The sequence below is a fragment of the Dama dama genome, chromosome 18, assembly GCF_033118175.1.
Source record: "Dama dama isolate Ldn47 chromosome 18, ASM3311817v1, whole genome shotgun sequence".
Lineage (NCBI taxonomy): Eukaryota > Metazoa > Chordata > Mammalia > Artiodactyla > Cervidae > Dama > Dama dama.
In genome coordinates, this window is record NC_083698.1 from 44,115,722 (window position 1) to 44,139,387 (window position 23,666).

At 38.6% G+C, this 23,666-nt stretch overlaps 1 protein-coding gene and 1 pseudogene across 6 annotated transcripts in view; both read right to left on the minus strand.

The window, feature by feature from the left end:
• Positions 1–23,666, minus strand: part of SRPK2 (SRSF protein kinase 2) — a 239,250-nt gene that overhangs the window by 168,473 nt on the left and 47,111 nt on the right. The window lies entirely within an intron of this gene.
• On the minus strand, positions 6,844–9,353 carry LOC133072697 (PRELI domain containing protein 3B-like; annotated as a pseudogene).

Consider the following 23,666-nt stretch of genomic DNA (forward strand, 5'->3'; position numbering starts at 1 on the left):
CAACTCTTTTTTTTAATGGATCATGCTTCTGATATCCTATCAAAGTAATTTTTGCCTAATTCAAGTCACAAAGATTTTTCTAATAGTCTATAGTTTTACATGTAAGACTATAATCCATCTTGAGTTAATTTTTTTGCACACTGTGAAGCTAAGTATTGATTTCTATCTTCTTTTTATTACTTGATCCGATGTTCTGGCACTTACCACAGACAACTGCTTTTTAAACACCTCTGTTTAGCCTAAGAATGTAACAGTAAACGAGAGAGTACAACATAATCAGCTCACTAAAGTACACAGTTAGCAGGCTAAAAGAAGAGTAATAAGTTCATGCACAATGGCAAGAGAAGGGACTGAGCAGCTAACAGCTAAGAGGGATGTTATTTATACTAACCAATAGTTCACCAGGCAGAGAATAAGTCTAGGAAGAGGAAATACCACAAGCAATATACAAAGATTTGAAAGAATAAGGCTTTTTCAGGAAATAGCTATGGGGCAGGGGGAGGAATTCTTCTTAACCACTTTGTATTCATGGCAGACACTACTCCATGCCAGCATTTTGGGCAGGATGTTTTAGGGAACTAAAAAGCTGAAAACTCATTAAACAAAAGAGCAACAAAAATTGATCCAATCACTACTACAGTATAATGTTTCTGCACTGATGAAAGAGTAAAAAGCCCTTCAGAATAAGCTGACAACCCCCAGCCTAGAAGTGTCCCTGGCCCCTCCTCCAACTGACCCTCCCCAAGACAGGGGGAGAGTCTCCCCAAGCTCTCAGGCTCTCCTCCTGAGAGCCTGCCTTCCTGAGGAGGCCTTCACTTGGCCCTCCATTACGCACGGATCTTTCATTACCACTCAGGAACCAGCAAAAGCACCTGTTCAAATTAGAACCGCCACCTTCCCAGACCCTGTTCAGCCCAGTTAGAATCCGGCAAGGCACATTAACAGCAACACTAATCTGCTCTCCTTTCCCAGTCCCTACTCCGGCCCTTGGGGACTCCTCCCCCAATGCCCACTGGAACTTAAGAGTCCTATGCCAAGTCTCTAAAAGGACTGCTTCTTGCACTAACAGAGATGGTGGCCCTGAGGACACTACTTTTGCAGACCCTGGGAATGCAGGCCCTTTTTCTTCCAATGTCCCTCTTCTGCAGGGCCAGATGGAGGTGCGGCTGCTACTGTCACTGTCCCCAGACTCAGACTTTCCCATTCTTACGACTTATTACTGGGTTCGGATGGAAGAGCACAGTTCTTCCAAGTAAAGTTTAAATTTCCCATAACCCTCTTCAACTAAAGGTTTCATCCCATCTCAACATTTTGAACAGCATTTTATCTACATAACTTTTTGAATGAAATATTTCCCACATAACACATATTTGGATGATGGCTAAAACTCCTGTTTAAGGAATTTCATATTAACCTTTTTGAAAAAGATATTGGTAAAATAACTTATCAGATATTAAGAATAGAGAAGAGTAATAAATCTTGTAAAGGCAACTGCTGTCTGGATAAAACTGCATCTATATCCATTACACTTATTATTTGCAGAATAAATAACACTTTCTTCACTGAAACTATAGCATTTTCTTCTATCCTATCCCACATGCTCCACACATCAGAACACATCCCACAGTTTCTACTCTGGAAGAGTAGTCCAGAGACTGGCAGCTGGAGAAAAGCAGCATAGATTTTAAGGGAATTCCCTGGCAGTCCAGTGGTAGGACTTGACACTTTTATTGTCATGGCCTGAGTTCAATCCCTGGCTGGGAAACTAAAATCCCACAAGCCATATGAAGAGATTAAAATACACACACATGAAACACACACACACACGTGAAGGAGACCTGAAAGGTCATCTGACCACATCTATCATCTCTTATGTTTGCAAAGGTTCATCTTCCCTTCTCCCTCCCCTTGGCACAAGCCCTTGATGGCAAGGTCCTCCTCTCTCTGTTCCTAAGAACTGAAACACAAGGCCCCTGACACAGGAGGCACCCAATAAAAGCTGCTGATAATGATACCAGATTAACAGGTAACTTCCAGTTGTCACTCTTCCCAACTCCCGCAGCATTGACACCCTCCCTTCTAGTCCTTATTTCTCCTTTCACAACCTAAGTATCAAGCATCTTCACTCAAAAATCTCGGTAATAATCTCAGGACTAAACTTGGAGTCATGAAACCTGTGTTGAACCCCAAGCCCTTGTTAGTTTGGGGAAAAGATGCTGAAATTTGTTAGGTCTCAGTCCTCTGAAATTTAAAATACGAGATTTGGTGCTCTGATGCTCTATAATTTTTTCTGTTTAACTAAACTTAATGCTTTCTTTCTACTATTATCCCTTACCTTGTCATTTTTTAAGACCTACCATAAAAAAATCAGAACCTAAAAGAATATGACAGCTAACCTATCTATTTCTAGTTAAGGAAAATCAGTACACTGTCATTACTTTAAAGAGGAACTTTAAAAATTAGAAATTATGTTGTATCATGAGGCAGGAGAGATGAAATGGCCCCTTCATACTGAAAGAAGCATAACCCATTTTGATACAATGCTTTTCAGGAATGCAGGTCACCAAAATGGTTCAGTTTAAAACAGTCATAAAATGTAGAATACTACAGGATGGCTGGACTGCACATCCAACACACAATCCTTCATATAAACATTCCCTCTGAGTTTTTGAGCATTTGGGTGTGCCAGAGTTTAACATGACACTTGCTCATAAGAATCTGGAGCACAGCTATTAAACTCTTGTTTACCAGCAGGCAGTGGCAGGTCACAGGAAACTTCTAGTGAAGAAGTCTCCTTTCCCACAAGCATTCTAATTTTTATTTGGGGACCCACTGGTCTCGAACACGCACACTTTCCAACAAAGCTGACACGAACAGAGGTGTCAAGGTGAATGTCCATATCACATTCCCCAGGGAATGAATTCAGTGGCAGGTGATCTGAGCTACTGCAATCCAAATTTTAAGACTACGATACAAATATTTATACAGGTCTAAAACATTTCCAAAATAAAAATGATCACTTCTTCAATTCAAAAGCACAAGAGGATACCATCATACTTGAATTACAGTATTTAACAAATAAACTTTATGCTTCAGTCTAATTTAAATGTACAAATTTATAAGACAAAATAGTAGAACAACAAATATCTCATGTAGTAAAATTTAAAATGTGACTTTTACAGCTGCATAGCATCATCATGACTAACACTGCTACAAACAAATGTTTCAATACGAACACAAATATGATTATAAAATATAACTTTCTGGCAAACAACAAAGGCACAGGCATAGGAGGAATGTAACTTTTTCATAGGCGACAATTATTTTCAAGGCCAAAACACAATCAGTTGAGATTAATGCGTGTATAGCTCCATGTCAATATAAAACTTAAAATTACCTCATTGAGAAAAAGCTTAACATTTAACTTTGTGTGGCATTAAATCCACAAGTAAAATACATGGAAATACAGGGAGAAAACTCATAATTTTCAAGTTATTGTTAAGGAAGGTATTCAGAATCAGAAAACTGAGATTTGAATTCTGACTCATTAGTATCTCTGATTCCTCAAACTACTCAGTCACATCTTCCATAAGTCTGTTTCACCTTCTATAAAATGTTGTCAAAGTAATAATTTGATTCATCCAATTAGGTAATGACTCAGGAAAATCAGAACACAGGAAAAGTTGGGGAGGGGTAGTGGTGGTGAGCAGACAGTGGCAAATAAAGATACAGAAAGTTGGTGAAGACTGTTTCAAACATTTCTAATGGAAAAAGTTAGAAGTTGTTCTCTATTTTGCACCTTTTACAAAAAGCATTTTCAAAGGGCATTTTAAGAAAATAACTAGAGCTAATGATAAAAGTTTTCACTATAATCTGAAAATATGAAATCTGCGATGGAAAACTTTGCTACCGTGCCAATGCAACAGAACATTCATATCAAAATCACAGTGAGGACAATGTTAACTTGTTTATTTGATATCAATGGTACTGCTAATGTAGACGCATCCCACAAAGACCCAGAGTCAATTGAACCCATTGTTCAAGGCTGCTGGATGTAACAACGAGTTAACTGTGGCTCAGAAACTCATTTCATCATCCTGAAACCGTTCTGGCTCATAGCTCATGAGTCAAAAACAATAAACCAAACGCTTTAACAACCCAGACTGCCTATCCAGGTTATTCACCAGGCTTGGCACTCAATGACTTTTAGCCAATGCCAAAAATTGATTCTAACATCAAAGGATAAAGATTTATGACAAGAGAACATATTCAAACCCTAAAGGTGTAACAAGACCTTGCAGTACAATGGAAGCATTGTTGGAATAAGTACACACCATTTGAAAGCCAGATTCATTTCAACTTGAGACTGGCAAGCGTATTCATAAGTCAGTCTTACTCAGATCATAAAAACTACAGGCAAGTGCCACCTTAAATTTTTTGGAATAAGGCAGGCTATGCATGTACGCATGCTAAAGTAAACAGAAATGTCCTGCTCAAAGACTTGAGACGGACTTCTGTATTAACCCTTCATTCCCATTAGGTACTATCCTAATATGATTAAAGGTAAGAAAACTGACAAACTGAACAACTAAACTATTTGCCTTACCGTTTCAATATTGTGACTCTAGGAATCCAGAGACCAGTGATACACACAGCAACCCATTCCAGGCACTTCAGGGCTGCCCTAGCCCCAGGTAGCTATTAGTAACTGCTATGTGAGGCCTACAGATCTCAACCTAGAGACACACACCTCCTTGCTTTAGAAAAACTAAAAGCCTTCCGAGACTATGACTGTAAAATCAAACTACAACTCGGATTCCTGATCTAAAGGAAAAATATAAACTATCGCTCTAGTCTAAACCCTAGAAGCAACTACACTGTGGCAACAAATAACTATTGTTCAAAATGCTTTAGGATCAAGTATCTATTTTAATAAAGTTCTCTGTTCTCTGGTGTTCTAAAGGCTTGGAGAAGATACAGGATATTTACTTATCAAAAATCCTGTTTTCTGTTACTTTATTACAGCAGTATATAAAAGACCAGGAAAAAAAAAGAAAAAGACCATGAAAAGGAATTCATATACAGTTTATATTAGATAAATAACATTTAAAAACAAAAAGCTTCTTCCAGATAAAATACGCTCTCTTCCTCATTCTTATGGCTTTATTAATCAATTCTTCTGTTCATTTAACATGCTTAGAGAACCAACAAAAGAGGAGCCCCCCAAAAATCAAAATACTTCTCGCCAAGATCAATACATTATTTAGTTTTAAGAGCCAGAGGCAATGATGAGAACTGTGCTGGATTTCTTTTCTTTAGTTTGCAGTTCAGTACAGTCAGATTTCAGTTTGCAGGGAGAGAAAAAGAGGCAGTGTTTTAGGCATTTAAAGGACTTCATCAGGCTGCAGAAGGTCATCTATCTCTGTACTCTCAGTCTGTCTTCAAATATATTTACCAAAAATACCGAAGTTTCAAAACATTAATGAAACTCATAACAACTATGAATTATTATTATTGCATGTGACATATTGCTAGAACCAAACTGTTTAGGTAGAAATTTTAACCTGGAGACCATACCACAGTCATCTGGTCAACTCTTTTAAACCAAGCAAAAAACACTGACTTAAAATCTCATGGAGAAAAGAGGACAAGAGTTTTCTACCCTTAAAGAAGCAGGATACTACTCTGCCTGAACAAAGGAAAAAAAGAAACAGTCATGTAGAGAGACTGCTGGCTAACTGCCGCCCTCTGGCTGGCAAGATGCCACCCTTCAGCTGGAAACACATTTAACCAAAACATTCATTTACAAATGTCTCTAGCTGTGATGCATTTTTAATGTTATATACATTTCTAACTTAAGTAGAAAACAACTTTTAAGAAGAAAATGAGGAACAAAGTCAGAAATTTCGCAGGATTAAAATTGAAACACTATCACAGGAACATTAATTTAAAAGAAAATAATTCTAAGAAGGGAGAGATGTATCAATAGTTACAATACTGAAAGAAGAAATGCCGGAACACAATCTGATTATAGAAATGCAAAATGTAAATTAATGATCAGGTGTCTAATCATCATACCATCTAGCTCCAAAAAAAGGAACATAAGCCTTTCCCTCAATGCTTACTGGAAAAAGAGATCTGAACATCAGGCAGGTGCAACTGAACATGGCCTGGAAACACAAAGGTCTCAGCTCAAAAGGAGGTTTTCGTGTGAGGGCTGGACCATATAATGTAAAAGAGATCATGAACTATCTTGGAGGGAGACTTAAGCATGATTTCCCCACTAGGGAGAAGGGGGGATCAACTGAAGCAACTAATTTTAGTGTTATAGTAGTCTTACTACTGAAAATTTTAGAAGTACAAATGTCATTACATCTGCCATGGTGAATACAAAGAGGCTTTTCTTCATGCAAACAGCTCTTATTGTTAAAGATTTTTTTATGATCTTTTAAAAAGGATAAACAAACGATAAGTCAAAACCAAGCATAAAGAATCAAACAGTTTCCAAAGTATAATAAGTGCTTTACTTTAGAACTTAAGTCTATGAAGCTGGTGACTTAGGACTCCTACAAATACCAACAAGAACAGAAAGATGAGAAAAGCTTCCTACCCCCTTACAGCACTCACTGGAAGTGCCATCCATTTGCCAATAGGAGTATTCTAATTTTTTTTATTTTCTCCTGTTGTTTCAAAGTATTATTTAAATCTCACCTCTTTTTTTCACTTTTGTTGGAGTCATTACTTTCGTGATTATTTTTACTCCAAAAATGCTATTTGAGTACAAAATTAAAACTCTGTGATTTTTAATGGTGGTTTAGAGCAGAACAAATTATTTTATACAATTAATATATTTTTATTTTATGTTTTTAATGTATTTTTTAAATGATACAATTTCTCCTTTAAAAGTGAGTTCCCTCACATAAGCTCTCCAAGTTTACCACAGCACAGCAGTCGTGCATATGCAGAGGGGACTCTGCTTGGTTCTGGGATTGGTCCAGAGCCAGGCAGAGTTCCAATGCATGAAAAGCTTTAAAATTCTACCTTAGGGAGGTTTCACCTGCCAATACCAATTTCCAAGTATACTTTTCAAAAATTGTTAAATTTCGGCATGAATACTGGAATCCTCAAAATCAGTCATCTCAGAAAAAAGTAATTTCAACTCATCCCTTTTATTTAGAAACCCTGCACATCTTTGTTTTGATCAAGTCACACAGTTTTTCTTCAGCTTATTTAAAAAAAAAATCTACCTAAAATAGAATTGAATTTTTTAAATAACAAATAAATACACTGTCAGCTTGTAGAAACCTGGGAAACTAGGTGTCATATATCAACTTTCATTATCATTTCTCCACAAATGCTGCTGCTGCCATTGGTGTCCGTATGCTTCCTCTTGCCAAAGTTGTCAATTCCTCAATTTCAGCATTTAATTTATGTATTAAACACTCCATTGCTTCTTGGCCTTTATTAGCATTTGACGATATCGTACTTGCCATCAGCCCTTCAAGGTAACTGCCGAGACTGACTCCTTTCTCAGTAATTATGGCTTCTTGACTCAAAATAGCTCTTTCTGGGGCTTAAGGATGTGGTTTGTATGTAAGTCTCTCATCTACTGAAACCTTATTTGTAAATGAAATATTCGCAGATTTAAGTTCCACTGTTTTCTCTATGGCATCCACTATAGAATGTTCTTGCACATATGTTTTGGTTCTTGCTGCACCAATAATAAATTTCACAATGGAAAGCAGTCCCCACTCTGTGCTGAGAAGTGCATGGCTATGCAACTTTTCAGAGGGATCTATGTGTCTGCTCAGTACATCAACTCAAACCACACTCAGGTTCATAGGGTTTGGGTATTTCTGCACTGCAGCTGTTGTAACAATTTCCCATGGGTGGTCAAAGACGTGCTCCAAAGTCCAGATCTTAGTGGTGCCGGCAGCCAGCAGTGTCCAGGCGGTACTAGGGCACAATGAGGCAAAGAGGCCACTCTTGCCCCCAGCCTGCCCCTCAGCCGCCCCACTGGCAGCCCCTAAATCTCACGTTTTACATTATACTTTTATTAAAAAGACTCTCCTTGAGGAAAAATACCAAAGACATACCTGTACAATGCTCCAGCACAGTGTCTTGCAGAAGTCTTTAATAAATATCAGTAAATATGAGGAACACGGAAATCGAGATGAATTTGAGAGTCAATTCCTCAGCAGGTTGATAAGACCTCCAGGAGGACGACTTCTCTCCTCCCAAGGAGGAGAGAGGGGTCTAGGGCTCTTGAGGAGGACATAGGGGTCTGGAATTCTCAAGCAGGAGGAAAGGACAAAGTTTTTTTTTTCTACATTCCTTAATAAGGATTATATAACATCAATGTATCCTGCTTGAAGACAGTTTCTCCTTCTTGAAAATCGTCTGACTAATCCTGTCATCTTAAAATGTAAATTGTGGGAGTGGGTCTAGTAAGACCTTAAGACATTCTTTTGACTTATTGTAATAACCAATTAAAAAAGTATATAATTCCCTTGCTAACACTAGCAAGGGGGGAACTCTCCGTCCCCCTTCTGATGTCTATGTCAGAAGCTTTCCAATGCCCTCTTTCACTTTTAATAAAACTCTGCTACAACTCAGCTCTTGAGTGATCAAGCCCAGTCCCTGGTCCCAAAGCTAAATCTTCTTTGGAGATCACGAATCAGACATCATTCACTGTAAGTTATTAAATTTATATTCAAAGCCATTGTTTAAGTGGTAAGACTATGAAGTTTTCCCTTTATTGTACATTTCTAAATATTCTATATTTGACTCTAAGTATAATCAGAATGCTTTATTTTTTATAGTTGTGATAATATTTTAATAATGAAGGGTATATACAATGATGATTAAGAATATGAGCCAACTGCCTGGACTTGAATGACTATCCCTAATCATCACCAACAAAAACAATATAATAAGAATACCTATCTCAAAATTGTAGTGAGGATGACACAAAATAATGCATGCAAAAGCACTGTCAAATAGAAGGCCTTAATACATATCAGTCAACAGCTTCACTGTTAGAGTTGTGGGCTTATCACCTGAATATGTCCCACAGTTACAAGTTAGGGGTTAGAGATTTTCTTGCTCCGCCTGGAGGTCATAATACTTTATATACTGTTTTCATTTAAAAAAAAATCTGCATCAAGGGTAATTAAAAAATATGCAGGAAACAAGCCCTGGCCTTTCACCAACAACTAACTGAAACAGGCTGAGATGGCACCCAAGTACTCCTTCCACGCCCCCTCAGAATCACTCACAGAGCTGTGTTGCGGCAGAGCTCTGGAAAACCCATTCCAGAGCATGCTGGCTGCTTTCACATGTAAAATGTTCATCTTGTTTATATGGAAAGTGGTGTATTACTAGAACTTCAAGGGCAATCAACAGGTGAAGGAGGTGGTTACCTTAATGGATGGTAGACATGTACAGACTTCTAACTGATTGGACTGTAATCTTCATTCTGATGACCAACTAAAAGGCTGTAATGCAACCCAAAAGTATTTTTCTGTTTTTAACATAATTCCTATGATAAAATTTCTACTTACAACACTATTGTAAACATTAATATGTAGTAATTTATTTAGTCTTTGCAACTACTCTCTGAGGTAGATACTTTTAGAATCCCCAGGTAACAGCTGAGGGAACAGCAGCGAAGAGAGGGGAAGTCGCGAATCTCATGACTGAAATCCACACGGTATCTCTTCTCTTAAACTACTAGGCTGGTCACAGCTTGGTGACTGGTATCAGTAACTACTTCCTATTACCAGAAACCCGTCTGGAATGTCTAAAGCACTTGGCGTGTATACCTTGAATGTATCAGAGGGCAGAGAAGGGTAATCATGAGTGTCTGCTTATTCAACTAAAAGAATCTTTTCCTCAAGAGAGTTATGAGATGACCTTACCTTTCCTTTTATTCAATCTGCATGGGAGCTATTAAGGGGATATTGTTGGGCACCTACTTCCAGTACTCATTCATCTTATCTGAAAAAGAGTTGCAAAATTAACCTAACTACTTAAAACTTCATCAAAAATAAACAGGAGGAATCTCCCTCCCTCTAGCTGGAGCCCTCACTATTTCTTCCCCCAACAGAAACCCTGCCCCTGATGCCTCACACTTCTTGAAACTTCCACCCACCACTGCTGCAGTCAAGTTTCAAAAACAGCAAACAGATCCCACTACAGCCCTGCTTAAAGCCCTTCAGCACTGCCCCATTTCCTCAGGCCACATTACTTTGCTTGTGATCAGTCTCCTATAAAAACGTAAGGAGAGGAGATTTCCCTGGTGGTGCAGTGGTAAAGAATCTGCCTTGCAAGGCAGGTCACACGGGTATGATACCTGGTTAGGGAACTAAGATCTCACATGCCACAAAGCAACTAAACCGGCAAGTCACAACTACTAATACTGAAGCTCGTGCGCTCAGGGGCCCGCACACCACTACTGAGCCCACAAGCCACAACCAGAGGGTACATGCGCCACACAGAAAGATCCCGCACGATGCAAAGAAGATTCTGTGTGCCACAATTAAGGCCCAATGCAGCCAAATAAATAATTAGAAAATGAAAAAGCATTTCTTAACGGCTCTATAAAAATATATTTAAAAAATGAGTATTGACATGTCTCCCCAAAAGTTGCACATAAATTTTGCATAGTCACAGAGAAAACAATTTATTTAATGTCTTAACGTTCCAAACATAAATAACAAAATTCCATCTCTAATTTCATAAAGAAATTAAAGATATTTCCAGGCAAGTCCATAAATATTTCCTGAATGTAAGAAAAGCTTAACCAAAAAGCCATAGAGCAGCATACAGATTATATATCAAAAGTTTTAGAGGAATTTAGGAACTTCTGAATGATAAACTTTCCCAGTAGCAAAACACTTCATTTTATTCAAGCTTATGTCATTAGCACAGTCATTCTGCTAATGTCCTTGGAAATTCAATTCATTAGCACTTTGTTTTAGTTGTATATGTACGTATCAAAGTTTTAGGCAGTATCCTTAACCAACTTAAAGAAATGTAAAACTGCAGAAACATGCCAAAGACCAAAACTTCAAAATAACAGCTGTCCACCTTCTACCAACAGGCCAATCAGAGACAGATGTAGAGAGATCTGGTTCAATAGCATCCATCCATCCACTAGATCAGAGCTCTAAGCCCAAATGTCTTAAGGGGACAGCCAGGCCTCCTGTGAGATGAGCGGTGTGGGACTATGGTAGACCATCTAAAAGGGGCACAAACCACAACCCAGGTCTAGGGCACAGCCGTCAGGGTGGCCAGAAAGTCTCATTTATTCAGAATACAGAAATAAGGAATTTTTATGTGAAATAGCTCAAGCTTCCAAGCATTGCCAGGCACATGAACACATTCACAGGTGTGATCCAACCCACAAGCACCATTTTTCACCTCATGGTAGTGTTGCTGCTGCTGCTAAGTCTCTGCAGTCATGTCCGACTCTGTGCGATCCCACAGACGGCAGCCCACCAGGCTCCTCTGTCCCTGGGATTCTCCAGGCAAGAACACTGGAGTGGGTTGCCATTTCCTTCTCCACACGATAGTGTAGGTCTTATTTATTCATTTAATAGACAGGCATGCTTCTACGGTGCCACCCTTGCACCACACACTCTGCTAGGCACAGGGACAAGCACTGAGTCTCACTATGTCCTCATTCAGTAGAGGAGAAAAGCACCCAGACAAAACGCCATGAACACTGTGGTCAGTGCAGTAACAGAGCAGGTAGAGGGTATGAAGCAGTGAAAAAAGACTCCTGAGTCTGCAGAGAAATAGTCCAAGAGGTCAGGGAAGTCATCTTCCCTGGGGCAATTTGGCTAGAAGGACTGAGCCAAACAGGAAAAAGGCAGAGAGGCCAGGCTGCAGCTTGACTCTTCTGATATAAAGAAATGTAAAGTGTGAGGCTAGGAAAAGAAAGCTGGAACATCTCAGACCTGCTGGGTCCATGAGACCTGCTGGGTCCATGACTCAGACAGGATTCTGGGAGGGGGCCGAGGTGGTGGTGGTGGTTCCTGGGCAGTTAAGCCAACTGAAGTTCAAGGAAGAGGGATGAACTGAACTAAATGCAGGAAGCAGATAAAACCATGAAGATGGATCATATATCAGTGCAAAGAAGGCAGCAAGTCTGAAAAATGTGTTCAGAATTTTAATAATAATGTAGTAAAATGTTATCCCTTCTAATGTATATTAAATGGGAAAAAAATAGAGACCATCACATACAGTGAAAAAAATGTCATGTCACCCATAATCCTACACCAACTGCTATGCATTTTCTTTCCATCTAGAAATATCCAATGACATTCTTCTGTCCAGTCTTTAATCTACTTACTTTTCCTTTGATTCTAATTTTCATCGGCTTAGACTTCTCCATTTTGTCATATCCATTATAAGCTTTCTCAAAGCTTTTGTGGAATGAAATGGAACATAAAAAAACTAAGTTATGTGTCAGTTTAAAAAGCCAAATCTACCTTTCCACAAACACAATATTTATGTCAACTGCTTCAGCCTTTTCACACAACACAGGGTAGAAAGAGAAGCACTTTTTATTCTTTTCCACCAGAGAAACCACAAACTAGGAAAGGTTTGGCTGTGTACATAGTATGACCCTGTCTAACTGTCTTAGTTGACAAAAAACATCTTCCAGAAGTGAAGAGCTATTTTGTGCAAAGAATTATTATCAAGAAGGTGAAAAGACAACCTATAAAATGGGAAAAAATATTTGCAAATCATCTATCTGATAAGGGTCTACCACCCAGAATAACTCCTACAACTCAGCACAAAGACAACCCAATTAAAACACGAGCAACAGACATTTCTGCAAAACAGATATAAAAATGGCCAATGAGCATATGCAAAGATGATTAACATCACTAGTCATTAGAAGAATGCAAATAAAAACTACAAGATATTCCTTCACACCTATTAAGCTATCAAAAATAGGGAAAATAAAAAAAAATAGGGAAGATAAGTGTTATAAAAGATGTGGAGAAACTGGATCTCTTGTACATTGCTGGTGGGAATGTAAAATGGTTTAATCACTATGAAAAAACAGTGTTGCAGTTCCTCAAAAAGTTAAACACAGAATTATCCCATGACCCAGAAATCCCATTTCTAGCTATATACCCCCAAAGACCTGAAAACAGCTACTCAAACAAATCTCTGTGCATAAATGTTCACAGCAGCACCATTTGCAACAGACAGAAAGTATGAACAACCCAAGTCTGCATCAACAAAGTGTGGCGTGTACACATACCATGGAATACTGTTCAGTCACAAGAAAGAATGGAGTCTGACACAAGCTACAACATGGAACCTTGAGGACATTATGCTAAGTGAAATAGGCCAGTCACAAATAGTCAAATACTGTATGATTCTACCCTGTATCAGATAACTGGAGTAATCAAATTCATAGAAACAAAAAGTAGAGTAGTGATTGCCAGTCTGGGGAGAGGAAATGGGGAATTGTTGTTTAACAGGTACAGAGTTTCAGTTTTGCAAGATGAAAATAATTCTAGAGACCAGTTATACAACAAAGTGAATGTACTTAACTGCACACTTTAAAATGGTTAAGATGGAAAATCTTATGTGTATTTTTGCAATGTGTTTTTTCAATTTTTAAAGGAATAAAGTACTAATACATGCCACAAAGTGGATAAACCTTAAAAACACTACCTTAAGTGAAAGAAGCCAGACACAAAGGTCACATATTGTATGATCTGTCCAAAATAGGCAAATCCACAGAGACAGAAAGTAGACTGGCAGTTGCCAGAAGCTGAGAGGAGCAACTGCTAATGGGTATGGGTTTCTTTATGGGGTGATGAGAATGTTCTGGAATTAGACCATAGTGATGGTGGCACTAGATGAGATACTAAAATCCACTAAATTACACACTTATAATGGATGAATTTTATAGTGAATTACACTTCAATAAGAATGTTTTAAGTAAGAAGCTATTCTTTTGAACCTACAGTGCCATATAAAACAATGAAATCAACACTCCTCTAGTCAAATGAGACTTTCCCACATTTCCACCTCTGTGAGTTATCAGTTTTAAGTTAACACATTCTCGTCACCTTTTCCTAGAGGGAACAGCAAAGAGCAGGCGGTGTGGGAGCAGCTCTGCCTCATGTGCCCCTGGTGCTCCCTGGTGCTAGCAGGTCCACCCACACGCATGTGTCCACAGCCTAGGACCCGCCCTCACTGACCCAACCGCTGCTCTGTCTTATCCTGTCCAGTGCCACAGACTCCCTGCACTGCTGTTCCTCATCGCCACTGAGTTCTTCTGCCTTGCTATCAATTGTCCTTTTTTATTCTAGCCTGTTACCCCTGTGCTAGAGCCAGAGCCCTAACTACTGCACAGCCCAGACACAACCTCAACCCTTTTATTTCCCCTGGTGCTTGTGCTCAGGAGCTGTTCTAGTTACTGTCAAGTTTAATAAGCTGTGATACTAGGAGAAAGGGTTAAAAAAAGAAAAAGCAAGGGAAGTAGTGAGGGAAAGACAAGGGAGTAACATGAAGAAACTGTTTCAAGTTACCACAAAAACAGAATGAAAAGTCCAAACATTAGGAGACACCCTGTTTACCCAGCCAAGGCAAAGCAAAAGCACTCTAAATCTCTAAATGACCCAGGAATATAAAAGGCCAGCTACCAGGTGTCAGGCAGCTCAGAGAGAAGCAACAGAAACAGAAAAAAAGGGAGGGGGAGGTCTGGGAAAAGGCAACCCTCAAGGAAGCAAGTTCTCCCCGTCAGACACGGGGGGTGTGTGTGTGCGCGCATGTGCATGACACACGGACCTAATCACAGTGACAGCTCAAGACAAGACAAGCAGGAGTCAGGAAGAAAAATCTCAAGTGATAGAGGAGTACACAGTCTATTTCAGAGAGCTTCCAATCGCTGAAAAAATCAAACATTCTCATGTTCCAACCAAGTAAGACTACTACTTGTGTTACTCTAGCCAAGTCAAAGCCTTGCTGCAGCTATACCACTAGGACTATCAAAGTCCTTGCATCTGTATGGCCCTTTACAGTTTGCAAAATTTCTCATGAGCACTTCACAATGACTCCAGGCAAAAGGGAGAGCATCACCGCCTTCAACTTCTGGACGGAAGGCCTTCTGACTTTGCTAACCTTGCCATTACACAATACTGTGTGACTCATCCACACGAGTAGGTCCACAGACTGCGAATAAATAGAAAACAACTAGAATGGAGGGCGGGAGAAGCAGATAAATGAATATGGAGACTGTAAATAAAGAGCTTATACTTTTAAAAATATGCAACATCTGCAATATACAAAAGAATACATATATGTGTGCAAGTTAAACAACACAATCATAAGGCAAAGATTGGACCCTCAATATAAGAACCAAAACATCCATCGGATTATCCTTCCCAAGACAATTTAAGAGAAGGAGAGTAATACCCGTGGTAGGAATGAAAGTTCAAGAATTCTGGTTTTCTTTTAAATGGGCAAAGTACGAACAAAAAAGGACAGTGAAAAGGGGTGAACTTCATCATTTACTTTAGCAAGGTTAAAGTAACTTCCTTAAAATATTTAGTGAGCCCTTGTCTACTCATTCAGGTATATCCATGATACTGATGATGATCTTGCTAAGTTCCCCTACCTTGAAGAGTGAAATCCTTGTTAGAAGTAGCACGGATCCAGGCTTCATACAGTGAATCATGGTACGGATTTTTAAAAGCCCAATGAACAGTGCTTCCACCAAAACGGTAACTTGTTCAAATTTGTAATCGAAGTGCTTTCCCAAAAGAAGATAGTACCATGCCCCTCTCCTTGCCTCTAGTAAATTCTAACAGCCATTACCTCAAGAAAGAATGTCAAAAGGTTAGTTCTTCGAAGACTACAAAACTTAGACTGTAAATATAGAGGCTTTTACTTTACAGTCAAGAGATTTCTCCTGAGGTGTCACTGTAGGACAGGTTGCCATTTTAACTACAGAATTACTTTTACCACATGTAATTAGAGGAATTATTGAGGAATTATGAATAGAAGTACATAGTCTCCCAAATCTTAATAAATCTAAATCCACCTTAAAGCTTTAAACACACATTTCTAAGCTCAATTTTCAACTGCTCTTTCAGGAGACGGTTCCTTCTCTACTCAAAATCATGTAACACACCCCCACTCAATGACTCCATGGTTTGTTTTGGGGTCATAAAAGGCAAGATTCTATCTTACAGACTCCAGGTGCACAACAGCTAAAAACTATTCCGTTCACTGATGCCTAAACCAGTAAATTCTCTCACTAACATGTCACCCTATTTCATATTCTCCAGAGCATTTATCTGAAATTAATTACTCATGGTCACTACTGTATCCCTGGCATATATCTGTTGTGCTGATCAGCAACAGGTTAGTTAACTCTACTCCCCAGGAACCTTCAGTGAGCCTCCCCTCTCTTCTAGGCATCTCAGAACATCCAGCTCAACTCCACAGACTGTATGTAGCCTGTGGAAAGCAACAGCAGAGGTCAGAGCAAGCAGGAAGCAGAGCCTTGTCTCTTAGCTGTAGTCAAGGAGCTCCTGCTGGCCACAGATGGAGCAGTTTATGCATTAATAAATATAGTAATACACAAATATACTTAAACCTACTGATTTAATCCTTTTAGTCCTAGTAAACTAGTAAGAAGAAACTAGTAAAATCAACTATTTCAAAAATGCTAAGTAATATTAAAGAATCAAGCATGTATATTTACTTGCCTATACCAACTGTACATGATGTATCCAAAGAGTTGAAATGAGGACACTTTTCTTTACAAAATATTCCAGGAAATAAATAAAAGAAAAAATGACAAAACTACAACCATCAGCATTTTGTAACACCTAATGAATTAATAGATGTGTCAATGGTCATCAGTGGCTGACAACATCATAAAAGGAGGGATAATCAGACATCACACACGCTGAAAAATTCAAATACTGTGGGGGTGGGAAGGCGCAGAGTAGTGAGTCAAAAGAATATGTGTTTCTTGAACTCTTATTTTTTAAGAGAGAAAAAAACATCCAAATCGAAAGACAAGCAAAGTAAAAATACTGGGAATTTACAAATGAAAAAAACAGAAATAGCTAATAAAGAAGGAAAGTTTGGCCTCATTTACAATCCAACAAATGCAAATTTAATGGCACTGTCCAAAATTCATGGGAGTTAACAATGACTTGTGAGCCCATCAACAGAAGAATGGATAAAGATGCGGTCCATATATACAATGGAATCTTAATCATAAAAAGAATGAAATAATGCCATTTGCAACAACACGGACGGACCTAGAGACTGCCACACTGAGTGAAGTTAGACAGAAATACATGATATCGCTTACAGGCAGAATCTAAAAAAAGAAAAAAGATACAAATGAACTTATTTACAAAACAGAAGCAGACTTAAGAGACTAATTCATGGCTCACCAGCGGGGAGAACTGGGGAAGAGAAGCTGGGAAGTTTGAGACTGCTGTGTACACAGTTATTTAAAATGCATAACCAAGGAAGACCTGCTGTATAGCACAGGGAACTCTGCTCAATATTATGTAACAACCTGGATGGGAAAAGAATTGAAAAAGAACAGATACACGTGTATGTAGAACTGAATCACTGCCGCACAGCTCAAACTTACACACCACTGGTGTCCAACATTAAGAGTTAAACTTTTTTTTTTGACTTGTGAAAGTATAAACTTTAGAAACGCCTTCCAAAGATCAATATGAAAATAAACTTCAAAATATATATTTTTAATGATCCAGTAATTTGAAATCTAGAAGTTAGTACTCCAGAAACGATATGCTGCTTATTAAAGCATTGACTATAATAGCAAAAATGGGGAGGTGAAAAAGTCCAATATTGGGAACATTAAATAAACTGTTCAACTTTAGTAAAACTTCACTAAATAATCATTCTCACAAAGAATATTTTGAAAAAAGAGAATATGCTTAGAATATAGTTAACCATAAAAGACTCATAACAAGATGGTATGATAGGTATATTAATTTTCTAATAAACAATTTATAAAGGAGACTAGAAAAATCAATGCCAAAATATGATTAATCTCTAAATATTGAGGTTAACTGTTTTTTTTTCTCTTTTATACTCTTGTAAAGTTTATTTTTGTTTTTTTTGCAATGAACACGTATTAGTTTCACATTTGGAAAAATAACACACCACACATATTGTTAGATAAAATGACTAAAAGGATTTTAATAACAATAACTATAAACTAGTTTCAGACCCCAGAGGAAGTAAAGAGTTTCAGACCCTGGGCAACTCATAGTAGCTCTGTGGGCGTGCTGTTTCAGAGATAAAATTCAGAAGCTGAACTAGATGAGCAGCTTTCCAACTGTGAAATCATGCATGTGAAGTGTTTCAGTACCTGGACCAGAATGAACATTCAGTCTATGTTAAATTAATGCTGTTTATTAACCAATGGCTCGCAGCAGCAACAAACAGAACCTGCCAAACAAGCAGCAGAATTTCAGACCCACAACTCTCATTTCAATCATCTGCCTTTTATTTTTAAAAATTAAGACTCCTAGATACAATTTCTATCTAAGAAAAGATTTTACTGGTCTGAAACCACTTGATCAGATAACCCCCCCAGTCCCTGGTAGTGTTACGACACCAAACACTACACATCTGTCTTCTCATCCCCATGGCAAGTCTAGAAACATTCTTGATGATCACACAAATAAAACTCCAGTTCAATTGTACCTGCGTGATTCTAATATACTGTACTGTAATTCCGAGACCCTTTCATCATTTTCCTCCCAATCTGTGTTCAAATTATAGACATTGCTTACCAAAAGTTTCCTGAAATTACTTCCTAGCTGATATCCTGAAACTTGCTGCCTTTGTACACAAAGCAAAAATAAAATGGCATCTTTCTGGTAATGTTTAAAAGGGTGTCTTTTAACTTGAAGCAAAAGGGCTCTTTAAGCAACGAAATCCACCTCTCAAATAACTTTTCGGAAAGAACTAGAAGGCAGCATTACCTGCGTAGTCTACTAATCAAGACACTCTCAAGAATTCGGTAAAGCACAATATTCACTTGTACAACTTTCCCATCATGTTAAGTCCTTCAAGAGCAAACCAGTATAAATAACTCTGAAACCCAGAGAACTGACCAGATAAACTATGTTTTGGACTTTTAGCTTTGGCAGTATTTCATTCCTTGCCTTTATTCCAATCTTACAAATGAGATCAAATAGGTATAACTTGTTTCCATGAGCATCTTTCTAATTAAGATTCCTATTATTCTTAACAGCAAAAGGTTAATGACAAGATAAGAAACTGGTACAAGGATAGGGGAACAGATAACTTGACCTTCTCATTAGACTCTTCCTCATTCCAGGATCCATGACATCCATCTGGAGACATGTTTGGCTTAGGAAAGAGCATAAGGACTTCGATTTCACCCAGAATTCAGTTTCAGCTCATTAGTCATTACGTACTAGTTTTATGACACTGGTCAAGCTATTTAACCTCTCAGGATCTGGTAACCTCACCTGCAAATAAGTGACAATAATATCTAGAATTACAGGGCAGTCAAGAGTCTTAAATAAGAATGATTAACAGCTTTTTAAGAAATATCCACACTGTTCTCCATAGTGGCTGTACCAGTTTGCATTGGGATGGGGAGAGAGGTGGGAGGGGGGATCAGGATGGGGAACACATGTAAATCCATGACTGATTCATGTCAATGTATGGCAAAAACCACTAAAATATTGTAATTAGCCTCCAACTAATAAAAATAAATGAAAAAAAAAAAATAAAGAATGAATAACAGCAAAGCTGTAAGGATTTGTTTCCCCCTCTTCCTCAGTGGCTCAGAAGGAAAGAATCTGTCTGTCAATGGCAGAAGACTGAAGTTCGACCCCTGGGTAGGGAAGATCCCTTGGAGAAAGGAATGGTAACTCACTCTGGTATTCTAACCTGGGAAACCCCATGAACAGAAGAGCCTGGAGGGCTACAATCCAAGAGCTGGACAACACTGAGTGATTAAACAACAACTTCTCCATTATACTTGAAAATTCAACTCTGATTTATCTCTTTTTTCTGGGAAAAAGAACTGCCATAGCAATTCAATAGTGGGAATGTCCATCCCTTCCAGCAATTCTCAAAGTACAGTTCACAAATCCCAAGAAATCCACAATATCGAAACCATAACAATACCAAGATACTACCTTTTTCACTACTGACATTTGCAACTGACAATGTAAAAACCATGGTTAAAAGCAGATACCACAGCACCAACCAAGGCAGTGACCCCAAAATGCACGAAGAGCCACTGTATTCTTTACTGACAAGGATTGCAGTTAAGGCAATGCCAGTTTCACTTAGGAGTGTTAATGAAAGAGTAAAACATTAATTTTATTAAACCTCAATGCTGAGTACCTAGTCTGTCTGATAAAATAGAAAGCACTTGCACTGGATCAATGCATGTTTCAAGATAAAAAATATTTGGCAGTTGTTTTACATTTGGACAGAAACAGTCCCTTTTCCTGGGACCTTTCTCACCTGACTGACAGACAAGCAATGGTTATCCAAACGTGGGCACCTGGCGTGTTGCTGCAGCTGCTGTTTACTTGCCCAGTCCTGTTTGACTCTTCTCAGCCCCATGGACTGCGGCATGCCAGACTTCCCTGTCCCTCGCCAACTCCGAGTTTGCTCAAATTCATGTCCATTGAATTGAATTGGTGATATCATCCAACCATCTCATCCTCTGTTGCCCTCTTCTCCTCCTGTCTTCCATCTTTCCCACCATCAGGGTCTTTTCCATTGAGTTGGCTCTTCCCATCAAGTGGCTAAAGTATTAGAGCTTCAACATCAGTCCTTCCAATGAGTATTTAGGGTTGATTTCCTTTAAGATTGACTGGTTTGATATCTTTGTGGTCCAAGGGACTCTCAAGAGTCTTCTACAATACCACAGTTCAAAAGCATCAATTCTTCAGTGCTCTGCCTTCTTTATGGTCCAGCTCTCACATGCATGCATGACTACTGGAAAGACCATAGCCTTGACTACTCAGACCCTTGATGAATGCGTAGAGAAACCCTCATATATTGCTGGAAGAAATATCACATAGCATACCCTCTGGGGGAAAAAGCCCATGGTTCCTCTTAAAATTAAACACAGAATCACAGTATGATATCCCAGCAATTCCACTCCTAGGTATATAACCAAAAGAAGTGAAAAGCCGTACCCAGACATATACACACATTAACAGCAGCACTATTTGCAACAGTCAAAAGGTGGAAACAACCCAAATATCCACCAATGGATGAGTGGATAAACAAACTGTGGCACAGACAAGTAGTGGAATACTGTTCAGTAACAAAGAGGAATGAAGGACTCATTCAAGCTACAATGGGATGAACCTTAGAAATATTAAGCAAAGTGAAAGCAGCCAGACCCAAAAGGTCACATATTTTATGATTCTACTATATAAAACATCCAGAATAGGTAAATTCATAGAGAAAAATTGCAGACTAGTGGTGGCCTTGGGGGTGGGTAACAACTGCTTAATGGCTACAGGATTTCTTCGGGAAATGATGAAATGTTTTGGAACCAGAAAGACCTGGTGGCTGCACAACTCTGTCAATGTACCAACTGCCACTACTCATCTTAAAATGTGAATGGTGTATATAACTCCATTGCTAACACTAGCAAAGGGGTACTCTTTTGCCCCCTTCTGATGCCTATGTCAGAAGCTTTCTCTATCTCCTTTATACTTTAATAAAACTTTATTACACACACACACACACACACACACACACACAAAATGGTGAATGTTTTGTGATGTTCAACTCAATGGTTTTTAAAGCTTGCACAGATATCTCATTTGCTAGTCATGTATCTTCACCTCAGCCAGAAATACTCCCCCCAGCTCAGTGGTCTCCTCTCAACACCTTTAGAGACCCTGGCTCACACCAGAGATGCAGGTGGAGAGAAGAGAAAAAAAAAGAGGGGGGCGGGTCAAAAAGAACTATGAAAAGACATAGTAAAAATGTACATTTACACAAATATTGAAATTTTGCACCAGGGCAAAAACACCAGAGTACACATCAAAATTTCCTTGCATGCACAGTCATTCAGTCGTGTCTGACTCTTTGTGCCCCATGAACTATATAGCCCACCAGGTTCCTCTAGCCGTGGAATTTTTCCGGCAATAATTCTGGAGTGGGTTACCATTTCCTCCTCCAGGGGATCTATTCAACCCAGGTATCAAACCCACATCTCCTGCATCAGCAGGCAGATTTTTTACCACTGTTTCCCAACTGGGAAGCCCAAAACTTCTTTAATAAAATTAAAAAACAAATGAAAGTGAAAGATCAGCAAAAAACATCAGAAAATTCAGGCATCAAATGACTTCCTCCTGAGTTTCAAACTTCAAACCACAAGACAGAACTGCACAAAAATTTCTCTGAAACACCCATATTTCATCTTTGAGACACAGCAGAAAGTTAGTAACTTTTTGTAAGGACTGATCTTATTAATGCAAATAAAATATTGCTGGCACTATACAGAATGTTAAGAACAATAAAATCTTTCTTCAAATTTAGTTACTAAGTAACCTAGGACTAAAGTGTAGAAGATGCTACATACTAACACAACAGAGGGAACCAGTGTTTCTTGCATTTCCAGTGACTATTTCAAGAACAAAGAAGAAATAGTACATTAACTTCCAAGAGGTAAAAATACATTATGCATAGTATTATATAAATATTATTTTTATCTTTAATACTATTGTAGTGATTTGAGAACATATCACTTCATTCACACCCTTCCACAGTGCAGTCAAGCTAACTGGCTGAAAATTTTACCTATAAAAGCTTTTTTCAAAAATGCCAACTCAAGTTTGCACAATAGAAACAAATTTTTGAAAATACTCAAATGTTTTTCCTTAAAAGCACTCTGACCAAATGATTCATAGCTGGGGAAAAAAATGAATGTACAGTGGGAATAAGCAAAGCTGATACACTCTCTGACTGGGGAGGAATGCTACTGACAATTAACGGATGCATTGATAAGGCATCATGCCTTGAGTTTCCCACTAATTTCCACTTAATACCCAGTAATCCTATTATTCCTATTGTAAAGTCCACCACGTACACTGAAGTAAGTACATTGGGAGGTTAACTGATGGTATTCATCAGTAACAATCACTTAGAAGTGGTTTCTTTCAAGCAAGACTTCTACGAATCCCAACTGCATTTTCTCTCAAACGGCAGCTCTCAAGATCCCTATATGTGTTAATTTAACAATTAGGTAATATATGTCTTTATCCAAGTCAATGATAAAAATATTTAACAAAATGGTTTCAAAGAGAAAGTATTTCACTTCATCACTAACAAGCTCTTTGAAAATTAAAGTGAAGTCTCTAAGTCATGTCCGATTCTTGCGACCCCATGGACTGTAACCCACCAGGCTCCTCCATCCATGGGATTTTCCAGGCAAGAGTACTGGAGTGGGCTTCCATTTCCTTCTCCAGGGGATCTTCCCAACCCAGGGATTGAACCCGGGTCTCCCTCTTTACAGTTTGACCCATGCAGGCTTAATAAGCTCTTTAGAAGTCAGCAATTAACCCATTATCAAGACCTCTCATGGCTAAAGTAACCTAATGGTCCCACTGTAA